Source organism: Schistocerca cancellata, chromosome 6, assembly GCF_023864275.1.
Source record: "Schistocerca cancellata isolate TAMUIC-IGC-003103 chromosome 6, iqSchCanc2.1, whole genome shotgun sequence".
NCBI classification, from domain to species: domain Eukaryota; kingdom Metazoa; phylum Arthropoda; class Insecta; order Orthoptera; family Acrididae; genus Schistocerca; species Schistocerca cancellata.
In genome coordinates, this window is record NC_064631.1 from 182,292,713 (window position 1) to 182,313,308 (window position 20,596).

At 39.7% G+C, this 20,596-nt stretch overlaps 1 non-coding gene across 1 annotated transcript; it reads left to right on the forward strand.

Annotated features, from left to right (window-relative positions):
- The first annotated feature begins 2,587 nt into the window (after positions 1-2,587).
- On the forward strand, positions 2,588-2,662 carry Trnat-ugu (transfer RNA threonine (anticodon UGU)). Its single transcript has one exon. It is a non-coding gene; the product is annotated as a tRNA-Thr (tRNA).
- The last annotated feature ends 17,934 nt before the right edge of the window (positions 2,663-20,596 follow it).

Below are 20,596 nucleotides of genomic sequence, written 5' to 3' on the forward strand. Positions count from 1 at the left end.
TGTTAATTTGCAGTTATATCGAATGTAAAATAATTGTTTTCCAATTGGTATCAGCTTGTCTGTCTGTCCGCCCGTCTATTAAGTCACATTTTGCTCAGGAACGAGTAAGCGTTTTAAGTTAAAATTTATGTCACATTCTTATGTCTATAGTCCCTCGGCGGTGTAATAAACGTAAGCTTCTACGTTAATGCAACTAACAGATACGGCCATTTATCTCACATATTTTGGTACTCGAAACCTCACTCATCAAAACCTATATGGTACTTCCCATTGGTCTAGAATCCTGGAATTAGGGTAGAAGCAACATTTCACTGTACAAATAAAGGAAAAAATCCGAAAACTGTTACTTTGTAACTATACCACATGAAAAAATATTGTAATTTTTTGTCTGACTGTCTGTCAATCCATCCGTCAGTTAAGCTACCTTTTTATTAGGAACGGGTGGATGTATCAAGCTGAAATTTACTTCACATACTGAGGGTTATAATTCTATGATTCTATAAAAATGTTAAGCTTCTAAACCAAGGCAATCAAAAGTACGGCCATTTATGTCATATTTTAATACTCCCAAACTCACTCATTAAAATATATAGGATACTTCTCGTTGATGTAGAGTGATGAAGTTTGGCGAGAAGTAACGTTTCACAGGACAAGTAAAGCAAAAAATCAGAAAATTGTTAATTTACTATCCGATGTCAAGCTTAAAACATTCTCGAAAGTCTTGAAATTCCTGGAAGCGATATCTTTCCTGGATTCCTGGATCGCAACAAAAAAAAAAAAAAACTATTGTACACATGGGTATTCAAATACAGAGATATGTAAACAGGCAGGATATAGCGCTGTGGTCGGCAACGCCTATATAAGACAACAAGTGTACGGTGCAGTTGGATCGGTTACTGCTGCTACAACAGCAGGTCATCAAGGCTTAAGTGAGTGTGAATGTGGTGTTACAGTCGGCGCACGAGCGATGGGACACAACATCACCAAGGTAGCGATGAAGTGGGGATTCTCCCGTACGATCATTTCACGAGTATACCGTGAATATCAGGAATCCGGAAAAACATCAATCTCCGACATCGCTGCGGCCGGAAAGACATCCTGCAAGAACGGAACAAACGACGACTGAAGAGAATCGTTCAACGTCACAGAAGAGCAACCGTTTCGCAAATTGCTACAGATTTCAATTCTCGGCCATCAACAAGTTCAAATGGTTCAAATGGCTCTGAGCACTATGGGACTCAACTGCCGAGGTCATTAGTCCCCTAGAACTTAGAACTAGTTAAACCTAACTAACCTAAGGACATCACAAACATCCATGCCCGAGGCAGGATTCGAACCTGCGACCGTAGCGGTCTTGCGGTTCCAGACTGCAGCGCCTTTAACCACACGGCCACTTCGGCCGGCTCATCAACAAGTGTCAGCGTGCGAATCATTCAGCGAACCATAATCAATGTTGGCTTTCGGAGCCGAAGGCCCACTCGTATAACCTTGATGAGTGCACGACACAAAGCCTTACGCCTCGCCTGGGCCCGTCAACACCGATATTGGTCTGTTGATGAGTGGAAACATGTTGCCTGGTCGGACGAGTCTCGTTTCAAATTGTATCGAGCGGATGGACATGTACGGGTATGGACACAACCTCATGAATCCATGGACCCTGCATGTCGGAAGGGACTGTTCAAACTGGTGGAGGCTCTGTAATGGTGTGGGGCGTGTGCAGTTGGAGTGATATGGGGCCGCTGATACGTCTAGATAGAACTCTGATAGGTGACACGTGACACGTATGCAAGCATCCTGTCTGGTCACCTAAATCCATTCATGTGCACTGTGCATTCCGACGGCCTTGGGATGTTCCAGAAGGAGTATGCGACACCCCACACGTCCAGAAGGGGCTCCAGGAACACTCTTCTGAGTTTAAACACTTCCGCTGGCCACCAAACTCACCAGACAGGAAGACATGAACATTATTGAGCATATCTGGGATATATTTCCACCTACTCGTACTCTTACGGATTTATGCACATCCCTGCAGGATTCATGGTTTCAATTCCCTCCAGCACTGCTTCTGACATTAGTCGTGTCCATGCTACGTCGTGTTGCGGCACTTCTGTATGCTCGCAGTGGCCCTACACGATATTGGGCAGGTGTATCAGTTTCTTTGACTCTTCAGTGTATTTACTACTTTGTCTAATGCCTGTAGACACAAAAAATGATAGAGAGCTCAGGAAAGTTTATGTGTGTTGCAACTTACTTGAACAGTGTTTTCTTGAGAATATAAGTACCTGCGAACGAGATATAATCTTCTGATCCAGTGCTGATCCAGACTTGTTGAGGATGTCAAAGATGGAGGGCAGTATGAAAAGCTGCAGGTTCGACTGGGCGAGCTGCTCTTCGTCTTCGACTGGCTGCTGAATTGGAGGGTGCGTCAGCAGGCTGGTCAGAGACGAGCCGAAGACGGCGGTTACCTGCAGGAAGCGATCAGTGACAGCTACAACAGGCTTCTCTTCCCCCCGTCGTACTTTAAATTCCAATTCCAGAGCGTTAACTAGATACAGGGATAAGTCCCTACAGACGCACTATCCTCTGTGCCCACGGTGGCTCAGATGGATAGAGCGTCTGCCATGTAAGTAGGAGATCCCGGGTTCGAGTCCCGGTCGGGGCACACATTTTCAACATGTCCCCAATGAAGTGTATCAACGCCTGCTTGCAGCTAGGGTGTCAATTTAATTATCATTTCATTTCTAGCAAAGCTGCATGGTCATTGACGGTAACTGTTCTTTCGGGAACAGATACTACCGTCATATATAGTTAAAGATACAGGTTTGATTCGCAAGTGGGTAAGTACTGGACTACAAAATAGGCTTAGGGTACGATCCTTAACACTCTTAGCAATTGTCATCCTTGGCCATTATTTGTATACAGCTGTGTGTAGATCACACTTTATAGAGATTGTAACAGGTATAAGTGGAGATATTTCTGCTGGCGACTGACGACAGTGTACTGAACAACTGTTGTTGTTGTTGTGGTCTTCAGTCCTGAGACTCGTTTGATGCAGCTCTCCATGCTACCCTATCCTTTGCAAGCTTCTTCATCTCCCAGTACTTACTGCAACCTACATCCTTCTAAATCTGCGTAGTGTATTCATCTCTTGGTCTCCCTCTACGATTTTTACCCTCCACGCTGTCCTCCAATGCTAAATTTGTGATCCCTTGATGCCTCAGAACATACCCTACTAACCGGTCCCTTCTTTTTGTCCAGTAGTGCCACAAACTCCTCTCCTCCCCAATTCTATTCAATACCTCCTCATTAGTTATGTGATCTACCCATCTAATCTTCAGCATTCTTCTGTAGCACCACATTTCGAAAGCTTCTATTCTCTTCTTGTCCAAACTATTTTCCGTCCATGTTTCACTTCCATACATGGCTACACTCCACACAAATACTTTCAGAAACAGCTTCCTGACACTTAAATTTATACTCGATGTTAACAAATTTCTCTTCTCCAGAAACGCTTTCCTTGCCATTGCCAGTCTACATTTTATATCCTCTCTACTTCGACCAACATCAGCTATTTTTGTCCCCAAATAGCAAAACTCCTTTACTACTTTAAGTGTCTCATTTCCTAATCTAATTCCCTCAGCATCACCCGACTTAATTCGACTACATTCCATTATCCTCGTTTTGCTTTTGTTGATGTTCATTTTATATCCTCCTTTCAAGACACTGTCCATTCCGTTCAACTGCTCTTCCAAGTCCTTTGCTGTCTCTGATGGATTTACAATGTCATCGGCGAACATCAAAGTTTTTATTTCTTCTCCATGGATTTTAATACCTACTCGGAATTTTTCTTTTGTTTCCTTTACTGCTTGCTCAATATACAGATTGAATAACATCGGGGAGAGGCTACAACCCTGTCTCACTCCCTTCCCAACCACTGCTTCCCTTTCATGCCACTGGACTCTTATAACTGACATCTTGTTTCTGTACAAATTGTAAATAGCCTTTCGCTCCCTGTATTTTACCCCTGCCACCTTTAGAATTTGAAAGAGAGTATTCCAGTCAACATTGTCAAAAGCTTTCTCTACGTGTACAAATTCTAAAAACGTAGGTTTGCCTTTCCTTAATCTTTCTTCTAAGATAAGTCGTAAGGTCAGTACTGTCTCACGTGTTCCAATATTTCTACGGAATCCAAACTGATCTTCCCCGAGGTCGGCTTCTACCAGTTTTTCCATTCGTCTGTAAAGAATTCGTGTTAGTATTTTGCAGCTGTGACTTATTAAACTGATAGTTCGGTAATTTTCACATCTGTCAACACCTGCTTTCTTTGGGATTGGAATTATTATATTCTTCTGGAAGTCTGAGGGTATTTCGGCTGTCTCATACATCTTGCTCACCAGATGGTAGAGTTTTGTCAGAACTGGCTCTCCCAAGGCCGTCAGTAGTTTTAATGGAATGTTGCCTGCTCCCTAGGCCTTATTTCGACTCAGGTCTTTCAGTGCTCTGTCAAACTCTTCACGCAGTATCGTATGTCCCATTTCATCTTCATCTACATCCTGTTCCATTTCCATAATATTGTCCTCAAGTACATCGCCCTTGTATAGATCCTCTATATACTTCTTCCACCTTTCTGCTTTCCCTTCTTTCTAATGGCTCTCGACTACGTCGGCAGCTGCTTGTTCCTGACAAGGGAAAGTCCCCATCGCACCCCCTTCAGATATGGTGGTGAAATGGTCCAGTGGATAGTCCGTCAAAAACTGAACAGAGATCAAGAATAAAAACAGGAAGAAGGTGTACTGAACAGAGAAAAACGAAGAAAACTAGAAACAGTGAACGGTCGAAGCTCAAGATGTGCAACATCGAGCACATTGTAAGAACAATGGTGTCGTGACTCTGTGTTCACGGTGTTGGACTGCAAAGCGGGGGATCCATGTTCTAATCTCCTTCGCATCCCATATAAATTTTATTCCACAAAATCATGAGCGCTCCGTCCGTTCATTGACGTTTCTGTTTTCTTTTTGTAGTCTTGGCAGCTGTCATACTATACCTTGGTTACACAATATGAGTCATGTGGTAAGACTGTATTACTGTCGCAAGTAAATTAATAGTGAGAACAGGAGGGATGCTGCATAGACCTCTCACAGAAATGAAAACAACAAACGGATGTGAATTTTATTACAACAAAGGAATTCAAGAATCAAAACTTCCAAAACGAAAGGCAAGAGTCATAACATGTGGTGCTTGTGTAGAACAAATACGAGGTACGTATGTCTGCATGTCCCTTTCCTATACCTCGCTATTGCAAAGGGATGCTACACCACGACAAAGACACAACTCTGAATACAGCGAACAGACTCGTCAATGACCGGACGGTCAGTTCATAATTCTCTGAGAGAGAGAGAGAAGAAAAGAAAGACAGCAGGGAGATCTGAACATGGGGTTCAATCTCCATTAAAGGAAGGTGAAAATGAAAAAAAAGCAGGTCCTGTATTATGGACAGAGGCCGCCAAATTCATGAAAGATTTAATCTGTAGGAAGATAGCAAGAATGGAATCTTCCATAGCTCTAGAGAAAGTGAGGATAAAGGTGTAATGACTTTTAACTTAGATGAGTTACATAGTGACTGTGATGTAACTGTTTATAATCCTGGTGTATATATTTCCTGTTACGAGATTTGTATAACAGGGGTTTGGAAGAGATGAATAGGTTAAGTAATGATCTTATTCAATATTCTGAAGAAAACTACAAGCAGCAAAAGAGATGTTTGAAAGGTGTGTAGTGGACAATAGGGGAGGCAGCGAAGAGGCTAAAGCACTATATAATAAGGAAGATAATGGATTAAATGGTGATGAGGAAACATCAGAAGATGATGTTGAAGGACACTGAAGTAGGAGATTATGTTGACGCCAGTAAAAATAATGAAGAACAGAACTCAGGTAGATATAAAAGTAAGTCAGGTTACAAAAGATGAACAGGAGGATGAGATCAATATATTCTGCATTAAGGAGAAAACGGGTCAGTTGGGTCGAAAGGATTACCAGTGTACAGAATCTGTGGAGAAGGAGTAAAGGAAAGATGAATCAAGCAAATGGAAAGCTGAAGTCAGTTTACAAGAAAATGTAAATAATATTATGGGAACAAATAGTTTAATAAAATCTGATTAAACTGCAGAGACTGTTGGACAGTATTCCTTAAGGAAAAAAATGATGGTTAGGTGTGTAAAAGAAAATAACAGTGCAATGATAACGTTTATTATTTAGATTTTAATGGGTTTTGCTGGACACTGGTAGTGAAATCACAGCTTTGTCAGAGGCATTATGGGAACAAATAAGGGAAAATAATAAAATTCAAGAGGTGCATGTATCTGGACGAGAGTGCTCCATGAGACAGAAAGGTTGAGTGAGGAAATAAAAAGAGAAATTTATCTGACATTGGAGCTTGAGGGATATGAAGTAGAGCATGAATTTTTATTGATACATGATTTATGTTGAAAGTAATTTCGTGAAGAGGGTTTATGAATGTATTTACTGTGAAAATTTATTGTGAAAAGGAAGCGACTAATTTTGTGTGTAATGGTGCTGACATATCAGTAGAGTTTAATGAACAAGTGATGGATGAGAACGACCATCTAGGGTGTATGAGGAAGTTTATGATATCACTGGGTACATGTTATGATGATAATATAGTCGAAGATAGTAAAAACTATATTGAATTAAATGGGATTGTCGAAAAGAATAGTAGATAAAATTCAAGGTATAAGTGAAGATCGATAAGTTGGTTTATATAATACATTAACTGACAACGAAAAAGCGTTTTCTGATGATCTGGCGAAAGTAAAGGATTATGAATGTCAGCTGAATATAAAAAAAACATACTACTTTTTTTGCAAAACTTTACCAAACATCTTTGCCTGGGAAGATGACTGTGGCAGAAGTGTTGGCTCACATAGAAAAGTGGGGTATTATTGAAAGGAGCAACAGAGAATATAGTAACTCCTTAATGATAGGGGATAAGAATGATTCAAGGGTACAGGTATTAACAGATACTAGAAAATTGAATGCCATAATATGGAGGTAATGTGATAAACCAAGAAGTACAGAAGATGTAATAAAAGAGTTTAATGGCGTTAAATTTATGAGAAGTCTTGACTTAACCGTCATATACTGGGAAATACCATTACCCATCTTGTCATGCAAGTACACAGCATTCTTGTTTGCAAGAAAAAGCTACCAATAATGTGATGTCCCTTTTGGACTATACATTACTTACAGTGATACTGTAATTCAGCAAGGATAACATTAGTTGTAGTAAGTAACACAGCCGTCTAGTATGGTGTCTGAAGGGTGGCTATGTTTTTTTCACTTTGCGCACAGCACAGCTGACGCTGCCTGCCATGAGAGCTGCATAGCGTAACATTCAGTCGATACAAAGATTCATACCCTCTACGAATCTAAATAATCCATATTAGTTGGTATCCTAATTTTGTTCAAATTTCGTACACAGCCTTTTGTTATTAATGGAATGATGCTGCCAAAATTTCAGATTTTTATTTATTATCGTTCTGGAGACAAAGAGAACTACCTAAAAATCCTAAAACCTACGCTTACTTTTTCAAACCAAGTCAGGAACAATAACAGATTGATTTTCATTATCATTTGAGCCATTACAAAGTTTTCAGTGGATAAAAATCAATTAATTAGAATTTTCTTTTTAAAACTTTAGTCACTTTGCATCGTGTGACACAAAAATCAGCCAAAATTATTATTTGATTATAATTTGTTGGGTAAGTAGGTGAGAATGATTGAGAGAGTGTATGTGGGACATACGTTAAAATGTAATATTTCGTATTACGTAAAAGCTTGTAGAAACGTACCGCGGGAAAGTAATGTTGCAACCACGATTCGGGTGACGTGTCTGTGTGAGCATTTGTGCAGAGAGGAGAGTACCTCGAGAGAGTCGCTTGCTAGCCGGCCTACGGATAACACGATGTCAGATCGCTCCAAAAAAAACTCTGAAAGATGAGGAAGTAGTGAGCTAATTTCGGTTCGAACATATCGTGATTGAAGCGACTGCATATACGAACATTTTAGTGTAAGTTTGGTGTTTCTAAGTTAAACAGTTTTAGAGATATGAGCGTGTGAACTTTCTGGTCGTAGTAACAACTCTAGTAGTGTGTTTCGTGCTCTGTACGGAATATTTTGCTGAGCATTTCTTACGAAGAACACCACTGAAACGACCGAATGTTTAAATCTCGAATAGTTGTGGGTCTGTGACTGGTAGAACGTGAAAATTAGTCGGACCGGACTTGCTAAAATTCTGGCTGCTTTGCGAGTGAATATTTGTTATACAGACAGTGACCTATCAGTGATAACGTTTCACCATATTAAATACGGACTTGATAACTATTTCATGTGTTTCAACATAAATAAAAACAGAGTTCATCTAATTTTAAAACCTTTTCTGCAAGCAGACTGAATATCCGAACGCCCGATTTTGTAATCATGAACTTTCAGGAACTGACTTTCGACTAGAGTTACGCGGCCTGTGTGTGGTCGGTATTACGAAGTGGTTTCATCTACACTGCTTTACATTGTCTAGCAAGTATCTGCTACCGCAAACTGAAGGGAAATAGGCAAGAATCCTATCGAGGTAGATGGATTTAACGATACGCCCCGCCGCAATTGATGCATTTACCGTCTGGGAAACGTGAAGTTGAAGTGAGTGCGACTTTAAAAGCAGCAGTGTAGCTAACCTGACAAAAGAAAGACCCACATGTGCGTAAATAAACTTTTATAGAAAGACAGAGGAACCATGTGATCAAGGGAAAGATGATTCAGAAAGGACAGCAATAGCGTAGTGGATGATTTAGTGGCTAGAAAACCGGTGGAGAAGGCGGCTGACGATGTCGGCAACAGCTGTACACCGCGTGACAACGAGCAGCAGCAGCAGCTGGGAGTCTACGGCAGTTGATTGCAGTGGACGGAGTGTGGACCCAGAAACTATATCTGCGGGGGCAGAGCTTGGCGAACGGGCCCGCTGCAACATCTCGCTGTCCTGACGACGATCGAGAAAAACTAAGTGGTATTCTACTTCGTTTGGCACGTGTGTGTGGAAAGTAACTTGTGAACAAGGCGGTAAATAATAACCCTGCTATAGTAGAGGAGTATGTGGGGGTAGATTTGGAGAAAGTAATACATGCAGATGATGCAGTGGCTGGTGAATTTAGTTTTGATGCATCACGAGCAAATGATAGTGGCTCGCCGGTTCAATGCACGCTAATTATGGGACAGACAATGAACAGAACACGGCGGAAACCGATGTCAAGTTTATACTGTTTCGTGTTCAAGGCTAAAAAAGGAATCGAAGGTTGAAAACTCCACACTATTCCTATTTGGGAGGAAAAAAGTGAAGCAGAATCTGAGTTTAATGTTAAGTTTAAACCTGTTACTGTTGCAGAGAATAAGACAGGAACCATTGTCAGTTGGTTGTGAGCAGAATGATAGTGTTTCAGAAATATTAGCAAATATTTTGAAACATATGGGGGATATGAATATCAAAATTAACAGATTGGGTTCCAAGATTAAAATTTCATTTAGCTCTGATATTAACAGTAAAATGAAGGAAATGGGTTCTGATATAAAGAATTCTTTAAGTTCTGAGATAAATGGATTGCACACTGAAATAAATGGGTTACATACTAAAGTTGATGGATTGGTTCCTGAAGTTAATCAAGGGTTTACTAAGATGTCAGTAGAAATGGAATCCAGAATGGAACACAAAATTTCTAAATTAAGAGATTCATGGAAAAACGACATGACTTTGTTTAGTGACAGTGTAAAAAGAGAAATTAGTAAAGTAAAACAACAATGTAATAATGTTGTTTTAATAGTGAAAAATGAATTGACATCTCAGATTAAGCAAGTTGCTAATGGCAGCAAACAGTTAGGGCAACAAGTAAATGTAGATTTAAATAAAATGTAGGAACAAGTAAATAATGGGGAAGAACAATGAGAGGATAGTCACACTATAATGGGAAATCAAATCAAGGAAGGAAAGAATGTGTGTTAGAAATTTGGTGTGCAAGTGGCTGCTAAATCTACTAACCTGGAATCTAACATAACTCAATTTCGTACCGCTGTAGGTGAACAACTGTGTAACCATGATGGTAGACTAAAAAGAGTAGTACAAAGTGTTACTAACAGTAGTGGCTACACAATATGTAATGGTGTTGTAGAATCCTCAGAAGTTGCATATGTGACACATAGGCAGTTTTTGCGACTTGATCCAAGTAAAAATGTACATCCTAAAGAATTTTGGGGTAATTTTGAGGACGTTTTTCCCAAATCATGGAATGATAAGCAAAAAATTGGATTCATAGCGTCAAATTTGATGGGTGAAGTTAGAATGTGGGGAAATTGGGCAGTAGATAAATATGACAAGATAGAGATTTTTAAACAGGCGTTTTTTGAGGAATATTGGGGCAAACGAAAGCAGATGGAAGTTTTGAACAAATTCTGGCCAGCTGAAAAATATGATCTGAAGAAAGACACTATAAGAGGTTTGTGTAAAAATGGCTCACAACTTTGTCATATTTGAGCTCTAAAGTGGAGATGGAATAGATCATTATGGGGGTAGAGAATAAGCTGCCTTTGTACTGGCATAATAAAATAATCTCGGCACCTAGGGATGATACTGATAAATTTATTCATTATCTTGAGAAAGTAGAAAATCTTCTAATGGGGGAGGAGACTGTTAGGAGGGATTATAGGTCTCCCATTAAGCAAAATGTAAACAGAGCCGCGGCACATGTAAATAGAGTAGGAGTGCGAAGATCCAGTAATTACAGAGGCAGGTACAGAGGGCTAGGGGGTCCCGTTGGAAGCAGACATAGTGACAGAGACCGAAACATTGAATAAGACAGCAGCAGTCCGCTGACTGGACGGAGTGGCGTAGACAACCAGCCGAAAGAAATGTCAGTGGCATTGACCGCATAGGAGAGTGGGAAAACTAATGGCTGTCTGTAATGTCGCTAGCGTTTGCATGCTGCGGCAGCATAGGTTAAATCCGCTAGAAAAATCTTTTGTAAGGCAACCACCAGCTGAACATCTTGGGGTTGGTATAGTAGAAACAGATGTTGCAGAGGAGAGGGACACTTAAAATGTGTGTTTTGCAGGGAAGTGTAATAGATTTTTGCGGAAGAAAAGGGTATAACAGCGATTCCAGGACCCACGTTAATGGGGAACAGCTATTAGAAAATAACGATTCAGAACAGGAGTGTGAGTGAGCACGGCAGTGCAGATGAGGAGCTTACAGTGAACTGTGGAAGTAACAGTATAATAGGGCAAACGGTATTAGAGGTACCTGAGGAAGAATATAGAAGGGCAGAGAAAGTTTTACGTAAATTAGAAGGAGTAGTGTCTGATAGTGACGAAGAAGGAAGGAAGTGGAGGAAGCAGAGGGTTATTTTGATAATTCTGACAACACGATAGGAAGGATTGCAGAATCTGATATCACTATTAAAGAAAGAAAACGTTTGGAGAAGTGTTTTGATTTGTCATTAGTGGACTGACTAATTAAAGATGCCACAGTTAAAGAGGAAGAAGACTGCGTGAATATGTGCGTAATGTACAGAGAAGGTGTAGGATTCAATAGACGTAATGTAGTGCAAGACTCGTTAGACGAACGTGATTCTGGAGTCAGAGAGAAAACTGCAGGACAGCCTATAACAGAAGTTACTATTTTTAATGAGAAGGTTCCTTGTTTACTGGATAGTGGTTCCGATTTATGTGCAGTGTCACAGGGTTTTGTGAATGTTCTCCCTGCTAGTAAGGATGTGATTACAATGCCAGTGAATGGCATAAATATTATTGTAGCCACAGGGAAAAGTAAGAAAGTAGTTAAACTTGAAGTTATGCTACCTGTCGGGATCGGTGATGTTTAGTTGGACCAGAATTTTCTGATAGTAAATGGCTTAAGTGTGGAAATGCTGATGGGAGCAGATTTCCTACAAAAGTACAAAGGAAAAGTGGATTTTGGACGCAATGAAGCGGTCATTGTGGAGCAGGGAAGAACAGTAGCTATTCCTTTTATTGGTAAAAGGCAATATGAATTCGACGAGCACAGTGACATGCCTATACGTTGCTGCAGAAAGGAAGAGGATATTGTAGGGTATAATGAGTATGGCGAAAGGAAGGAAGTAGATCCTTCTGATGCAGAAAACATCCGAATAAGGATTAACGAAAAAGTACAGGGATTATCAGAGTTGACAGAAACACAAAAGGATGAGCTAAAAAAAATTTTGAGCAGGCATCAGGGAGTGTTTCCTGACCAACCAGGACTAGTTCGAGATTACGAATGTTATCTAACTGTAAACGAGGATGCACATTTCTTCCGAAAGCCATTCGCTGTTGCGAAAGTACATGAAGAAGCTGTGAAAGATATGATTCAGAAAATGCTTAAATGGGGCATTATAGGAAGGGAAATTAGTGTGTTTAACAATCCATTGGTTGTGGTGCCTAAAAAAGATGGTTCGATTAGGCTCGTTTTGGACGCTAGAGCTTTGAACAAAATAATATTACAAGAGAGTGAGAGGCCTGATGGTATTGAAGAATTATTGCAAAAATTTAAAGGTGCAAAATTTTTCACATCGATAGATGTAACTTGTGGTCACTTGAACCTACACTTAGCGAAAGAATCTAGGGAATACACAGCTTTCCTGTTCGAGGGAAGGTGCTATCGTACAAGGTTGTGCATTTGGGTTAACATCAGCGTTTGTGCATTTTTAGGGCAATGTCCCTAGTGCTAGGTGACCAGTTATTAAGAAGAATTACGGTTTATGTGGACGATGTATTGATTTCAACTCCCACTTGGGAAGAACACTGTATGTTGTTGGATAAGGTTTTAGAAGCAATAGAAAGGGATGGAATGAAACTCAAATTAGTCAAAACGGAGTTTACGAGGAAAGAAATAAAATTCCTCGGACTAATTGTTAGTGGAAAAGGAATTATGCGCGATTCTGAAAAAATTAAAGCCATTAGGGATTATTTACCACCTACTACTCGAAAGGTATGTTTGGCCTTTTTGGATTCAAACGAAAATTTGTGCCTGGACAATTATTCAATGCACCTTGTCTGAGGGAACTATTAAAGAAAAATGTACCGTTTAGATGGAAAAACGAGGGTCAGAGGGGCTTTGAAGAAGTTCAAGACACGCTGCTAATTAGTCAGATCTTAAATCAACCTGACTTTGCCAAGCGTTTCTGTCTTGGATCAGATGCATGAGGTTCTGGTTTGGGGGTGGAACTGTTCCAAACTGAAACAGAAGGAGGAAACCAAGTTCACAAAACGATCGCGTTTGTTAGTTGATCGTTGCAACAGGAGGAAAAGCGCAATGGCAGTTCGGAGCTGGAAGCCCTAGCAATTATATTTGGGCTACAGAAGTTTGAACGTTACCTATTAGGTTACAAAGTAATAGTCTACAGTGACCATCAGGCCTTAACATATTTGCAGACATGCCAGCTATAACACGGCAGACTGAGGAGGTGGTCAATGTATCTCCAGCAATTTGATATAAAGTACATAAAGGGCTTGGAGAATATTGCAGTCGATGTATTGTCTAGAAATGTGAAAGAAAACGGGCAGGAAATAGATCCTTTAGGAAAATGGGAATGGAGTGATGTTTTGCTGGCAACAATACAGTTAGAGGAAGAAGGATCACTAAAACGCATTTGTAAGAACCTCAGGAGAAAATCAAGATGAAAATATTAAACTGGTAAAAAGCTGGCAAGGTCATCCAGATATTCCGAAAATAGCAGAATATTACAAATTATGTCAGGAGATACTATTTAGGCGAAGAAAGAACGATGAGGAAAAATGTCGCATCTGTTTCCCAGAACGACATGTGGACTTGCTGGTAGATTATGGGCATAGGATGTGTGGGCATTATGGAGCCAGAAAATGTACTGCGAAATCGAATGAGGTAATAATTTCCGATAACATATGGCGTAGTGTACAGAAAAGGCTGGAATCTTGTGACAGATGTCAGAAGGTGCGAGCAAATAATAGGATCGTACAGGGACAAATGTATTCTGAAGAACCTGAAAATAGGCTACATCTCGTAGCTGTGGACCTTTTTGGCCCTTTCCTTGTTTCAAGGGGGGCTGTGAATATGTCTTTATACTAGTAGATGGCTCTACAAAGTATGTTAGATTTTATCCTATAAAAAAGGCAAACTCCAAAGTAATTGTTAGTAACCTAGAGAAAGATTATTTTGTAAACATTGGGGTACCGAAAGCCATGTTATTAGATAATGGACCACAGTGTGTGTCCAAGAGGTTTGAGGAATGTTTAAACAAAAGGAATATAGAACATATAAAGATTTCAGCCTATTTTCCCTAGGTAAATATGTGCAAAAGAATAATGAAGGAACTAAATCGTCTCTGTAGGACGTAGTGTCACAAGAAGCATTCAGCTTGGGCCAACTACTTAGATTATTTTGAAGAGGTGATTAATCACCTGAAACATGAAGCGACTGGTTTTGCACCTGTAGAGTTAATGTGTGGAATCAGACCAAATAACTTAATATTTGACTTAGTTGAATTTCCCAATCTTACTGAAATGGCCATGGAGCAGAATAAGAGGATAACATGGGCAAATATTAGAAAAAAGACTCCGGAAAGAAAAAGAAGACACAATGTGAGAGCGTGTCCTACAAATCTTCAAGAAGGCCATTTAATGCTGGTGAAAACCAAGGAAAAATCTAAAAAGCTTATGGCAGAAACTAAAAGTGTACAGATGAGTATGTGGGACCCTTTAAAATTGTGGCCAAGTCGCACAAACTTCTGGGATTGCAAAATATCATTGACTTGAAGAAGTACATACAGAGAGATGATGGGAACAGTAGTAAGTTGTTAATAGGCCTCAGGGGACACGCATTATAATTTCTTTTTCGTTTCGTATTGTCAACAAAACTTTTCATCATTCGGAACTTTTTTGCTATTTTCTTTCCTTCTTCCCTATCGTAGTAAATAGTGCATATAAAATGTACATAGTAAATACCATCAGAGAATAAGAGAACTGGTAAAAGAGAGATATTTTTGGAGGTAAATGATTACTAAAGACCAACATGAATGAATCTGGAGTAAACGTGATGTAAAAACGTGTGCTGAAAAAATAATGTAATGTGACTCCTTAATATGTGATTTCTAAGCCTTTTTCAGAACATGTAGGAATATGTTGGAAGATGTTTGTGGTAAGAAGCACAAGGAAAGTGCCTAGTAGAAGTAAGTAAAGAGCTTATGTATCTGATGTTTATTTGAGAGCCACATGAATTGGCATAAATATTTTCAACATTACCAGCAATTTTGCGTTCTCTGAGTATAATACCTTTTTTATGTAAAGTAATGAGATATTTACTAGTAGCTGTACGGTAAATATTTTTTCTGAAAAGAAAAGTTAAAGAAAAGTTTGTAAATTTCTGAAAGAAAAGTTTGTTTCTGGATTGCTTTCATAGTAATAAGTATTTCTTTCAGCAGGAACTTGCTTAGAAATTCTCCCACTTTAAAAAGCATATAAAGATTTTTTGAAACAGAGTAAAGTACTAGTGCCAATGTGGGTACTGTTGTTATTTTTGAATAATGGTTAACTCACTCTTTACTGAAAATAATTAGTAGTGAATAAGACTATTTGAAGAAAGAAAAGTTAAAGAAAAGTTTGTAAATTTCTGAAAGAAAAGTTTGTTTTGGATTGCTTTCATAGTAATAAGTATTTCTTTCAGCATGAACTTGCTTAGGAATTCTCCCACTATAAAAAGCATATAAAGATTTTTTGAAACAGAGTAAAGTACTAGTGCCAATGTGGGTACTGTTGTTATTTTTGAATAATGGTTAACTCACTCTTTACTGAAAATAATTAGTAGTGTATAAGACTATTTGAAGAAAGATGTTGAATTTCAATGAATATTGAGTTTTCTAGGAAAAGAGATTTGTGAAAATAAGCCGTAAATTTTGAGTACACTAAAATTCTGGAAGGTTTTTCGCAAAGTTTCCCCTTTAGATTTGAGAACAAAAATACTAATAGTGATATGTGTATATGTGTAAAGTTAGGGTGCAGAAATTGAGAATGGTGGCTTAGACGTACTGTATTTTGCAGGTACAAAATTTGAAAAAACCTGATAAGGGACTATAAGAAGCCAGGTCTAGGACAGATGAGTGGACGCTGTATCACAGTGAAGTTCCTTTAAAGCAACCGAAGTGTAAGTGTGAAAAAGAAAAATATTCTACCCCAGAGCTGCTACTGAAAGTGTTTTCTTACTAAAGTATGTAAAAACGACGCTCCCCAAAGCGGGAGGGTTAAGAATAAGTGAATAAAATTTCATAGTAATAATATAACGAAACAAACATTTTATCCACAGAGATGATTAAAGCTAATGTTATCCTGCTAGAAAATTTTGTGGAATAACGATAATTAAGTCGAATCCTTAGTAAAATAATATATTAGGTTTCATGAACGCTAACACAGCGACTGTAAAGAGTATTAAGTGGTTTATTTCATGTCAAACGATTTAGAAATTTGTAAAGTAATTGTCTGAAGTAAAATTTAATTTCGAGGAAAACTTGAATATTTGCTAATGTAAATCAGTTTTATTATTCGCTATCAAGTCCAAGCCTTTGATATCTGATGTAACATCGTACAAAAACTGTCATGTATTTTTGATATTTCGTTCATTTGAAAAAATTGTAAGTAGGAACAATTTTCATTAAAATCCCGTAGTTAAATTTGTTAGTTCAGTTAAAGAATTCAGTAGTAGCATTGTCGTTATATGAATCTTAAACGCACTTAAAAGTAATTTTAGGTTCATAAGGGTGTGTAACGCAGCGAGTTATTACGAGATAACTTTCGTTGCAGTAAGGCACACAGCCATCTAGTATGGTGGCTGCAGGATGACTATGTTTTTTTTTCGCTCTGCTCACAGCACAGCTGACGCTGCCTGCTGCCAGAACTGCATAGTGGAACATTCAGTCGATACGAAGATTCATACTCTCTACGAATCTTAATAATCCATATTAGTTATTATCCGATTTTTGTTCAAGTTTGGTACACAGCATTTTGTTATTAATGGAATGATGCTGTCAAAATTTCAGATTTTTATTTGTTATAGTTCCGGAGATAAAGAGAATTACCTAAAAGTTATAAAACGTACGCTTGTTTTTTAAAAGCAAGTTAAGAACAATAACAGATTGACTTTCATCCGAGAAATTAGAGCAAATACGGAGACTTACAAGCAGTCGTTCTTCCCAAGCACAATTCGTGAATGGAACAGGGAAGGGGGGATCAGATAGTGGTACAATAAGTACCCTCCGCCACACACCGTAAGGTGGCTCGCGGAGTATAGATGTAGATGTAGATTATCATTTGAAGCCATTACTAAGTTGTCAGTGCATAAGAATCAATAAATTAGAATTTTCTTTTTAAAACTTTAGTCACTTTGCCCGCATCTCGTGGTCGTGTGGTAGCGTTCTCGCTTCCCACGCCCGGGTTCCCGGGTTCGATTCCCGGCGGGGTCAGGGATTTTCTCTGCCTCGTGATGGCTGGGTGTTGTGTGCTGTCCTTAGGTTAGTTAGGTTTAAGTACTTCTAAGTTCTAGGGGACTGATGACCATAGATGTTAAGTCCCATAGTGCTCAGAGCCATTTTAGTCACTTTGCATTACATACTACAAAAATCGGTCAAAATTATTATTTGATTATATTTTGTTGGGTGAGTGCGTGAGAATGATTGAGAGGAGCACATACATTAAAATTTAAATTTCATTTTACGTAAAAGCTTGTACAAACGAATCGTGGGAAAGTTACGTTGCAACCACGATTCAGGTGACGTATGTCTGTGTGAGCATGCTTTTGTAAAAAGCAGCCAGAATGTAAGTTAGAGGCGGTATAAGTTTGTTTATTAATTTGAAGAATATTTCGCAGTTTGCTTATTTTGCTTAAACATAATACAAGAAATTAAAGTTTTGATGACATTAATTACTATCAAATTAGTGACTGGATAAGGTAAGATTTGCCGCGAGAATGATCAGGAAGGAACGTTCTGATTGGTCGTTTAGGTCAACAGCCAATCAGAATGAAGGCGAATAGAGGAGTGTGCAAAGAGGAGAGTACCTCAAGAGAGTCAGATCGCTCCTTAAAAACACTCTGCAAGATGAGGAAATAGCGAGCTAATTTCCGTTCGTACATATCGTGGCTGAAGCGACTGGAGGTACGAACATATTGATGGAAGTTCGGTGTTTCTAAGTTAAATAGTTTGAGAGAGATGAGTGTGCGAACTTTCTGGTCGTAGTAACAGCTCCGGTGGCTTGTTTCATGCTCTGTACGGAATATTTTGGCGAGCGGTTCTTACGAGTAAGACCATTGAAACGACCGAATGTTTAATTAGCGAATAATTGTGGGTCTGTGACTGGTAGAACGTGAAAAGTAGTCAGGTCGGACTTGATAAAGTTCTGACTGCTTTTCGAGTGAGTATTTGTCATACAGACAGTAAATGTCGTGTGACTAAGGCCTCACGTCGCGTAGACCGTTCGCCGGGTGCAAGTCTTTCGATTTGACGCCACTTCGGCGACTTGCGCGTCGATGGGGATGAAATGATGATGATTAGGACAACACAACACCCAGTCCATGAGGGGAGAAAATCTCCGACCCAGCCAGGAATCGAACACGGCCCCTTACGACTGTCATTCTGTTACGCTGACCACTCAGCTACCGGGGCTACTGGGGGTGGACATACATACAGTGAACTTTCAGTGATAACTTTTCACCATATTAAATACGGACTTGATAGCCATTTCATGTGTTTCAATATAAATAAAAACAGAGTTAATCTAATTTTAAATGCTTTTCTGCAAGTAGACTGAATATCCTGAGCGCCCGATGGACTTTCAGGAACTGACCTTTCAGCTAGAGTTACGCGGCCTCTGTGTGGTAGGTATTAGGTAGCACTTTCATCAACACTGCTTTAGACTGCCTGGCACATACCTGCTACCACAAAGTGAAGGGACATCGGCGAGAATCCTATTGAGGTAGGTGAATTGAACGATAGCATTAACAACAACATTGACGACCGCCCCCGCCCCAACGCAATATTGTTTAGGCAAAGAAAGGAAGGATTGAACAAGTGGAAAGTGTGCTGGCTAGAATAGCATATGTAGGTACTTAATTGACTGTATACACTTAACATATGGTGGAGCTAAAAGGTGTTTGGGAAAATTAATGTAGATGGTCCTTTTTAATAATGTGGCTAAGAAGGTGTAGGAGTACGTAAGGGCCGCTGGGGATTAGCCGAGCGGTCTAAGGCGCTGCAGTCACGGATTGTGCGGCAGGTCCCGGCGGAGGTTCGAGTCCTCCCTCGGGCATGGGTGTGTGTGTTTGTCCTTAGGATAATTTAGGTGAATAGTGTGTAAGCTTAGGGACTGATGACCTTAGCAGTTAAGTCACATAATATTTCACACACATTTGAACATTTGAGTATGTAAGGACATGTGACAAGTGTCAAGAGCCAAACGTTCCAGATTTGAACAATGAAGTACCAGTTTTACATAATAAAGTATTAGAGTTAGTTGCTACTGACTTGTTGACCTATTACCAATAACTACAGGGGTATTTCTTCCAGGAGTGCTAGTTCTGAAGGTTTCGCACGAGAGCTTCTGTGAAATTTGAAAGGTAGGAAACGAGGTACTGGCGGAACTGAGGCTGTGAGGATGGGTTGTGCGGTGTGCTTGGGTAGCTAAAATGATAGAGCACTTGTCTGCGAAAGGCAAAGGTCCTGAGTTCGAGTCTCGGTCCAGCACACAGTTTTAACCTGCCAGGAAGTTTCATATCAGCGCACACTCCGCTGCAAAGTAAAAATTTCGTTCTGCGTTCTGATAATTTCAGTTCTATAATATATTACTGAGAACTTTGTATTAATACACAGGGTGTTACAAAAAGGTACGGCCAAACTTTCAGAAAACATTCCTCACACATAAATAAAGAAAAGATGTTATGTGGACATGTGTCCGGAAACGCTTAATTTCCATGTTAGAGCTCATTTTAGTTTCGTCAGTATGTACTGTACTTCCTCGATTCACCGTCAGTTGGCCCGATTGAAGGAAGGTAATGTTGACTTCGGTGCTTGTGTTGACATGCGACTCATTGCTCTACAGTACTACCATCAAGCACATCAGTCCGTAGCATCAACAGGTTAGTGTTCATCACGAACGTGGTTTTGCAGTCAGTGCAATGTTTACAAATGCGGAGTTGGCAGATGCCCATTTGATGTATGGATTAGCACGGGGCAATAGCCGGGGCGCGGTACGTTTGTATCGAGACATATTTCCAGAACGAAGGTGTCCCGACAGAAAGACGTTAGAATCAATTGATCGGCGTCTTAGGGAGCACAGAACATTCCAGCCAATGAATCGCGACTGGGGAAGACCTAGAACGACAAGGACACCTGCAATGGACGAGGCAATTCTTCGTGCAGTTGACGATAACCCTAATGTCAGCGCCAGAGAAGTTGCTGCTGTACAAGGTAACGTTGACCAAGTCACTGTATGGAGAGTGCTACGGG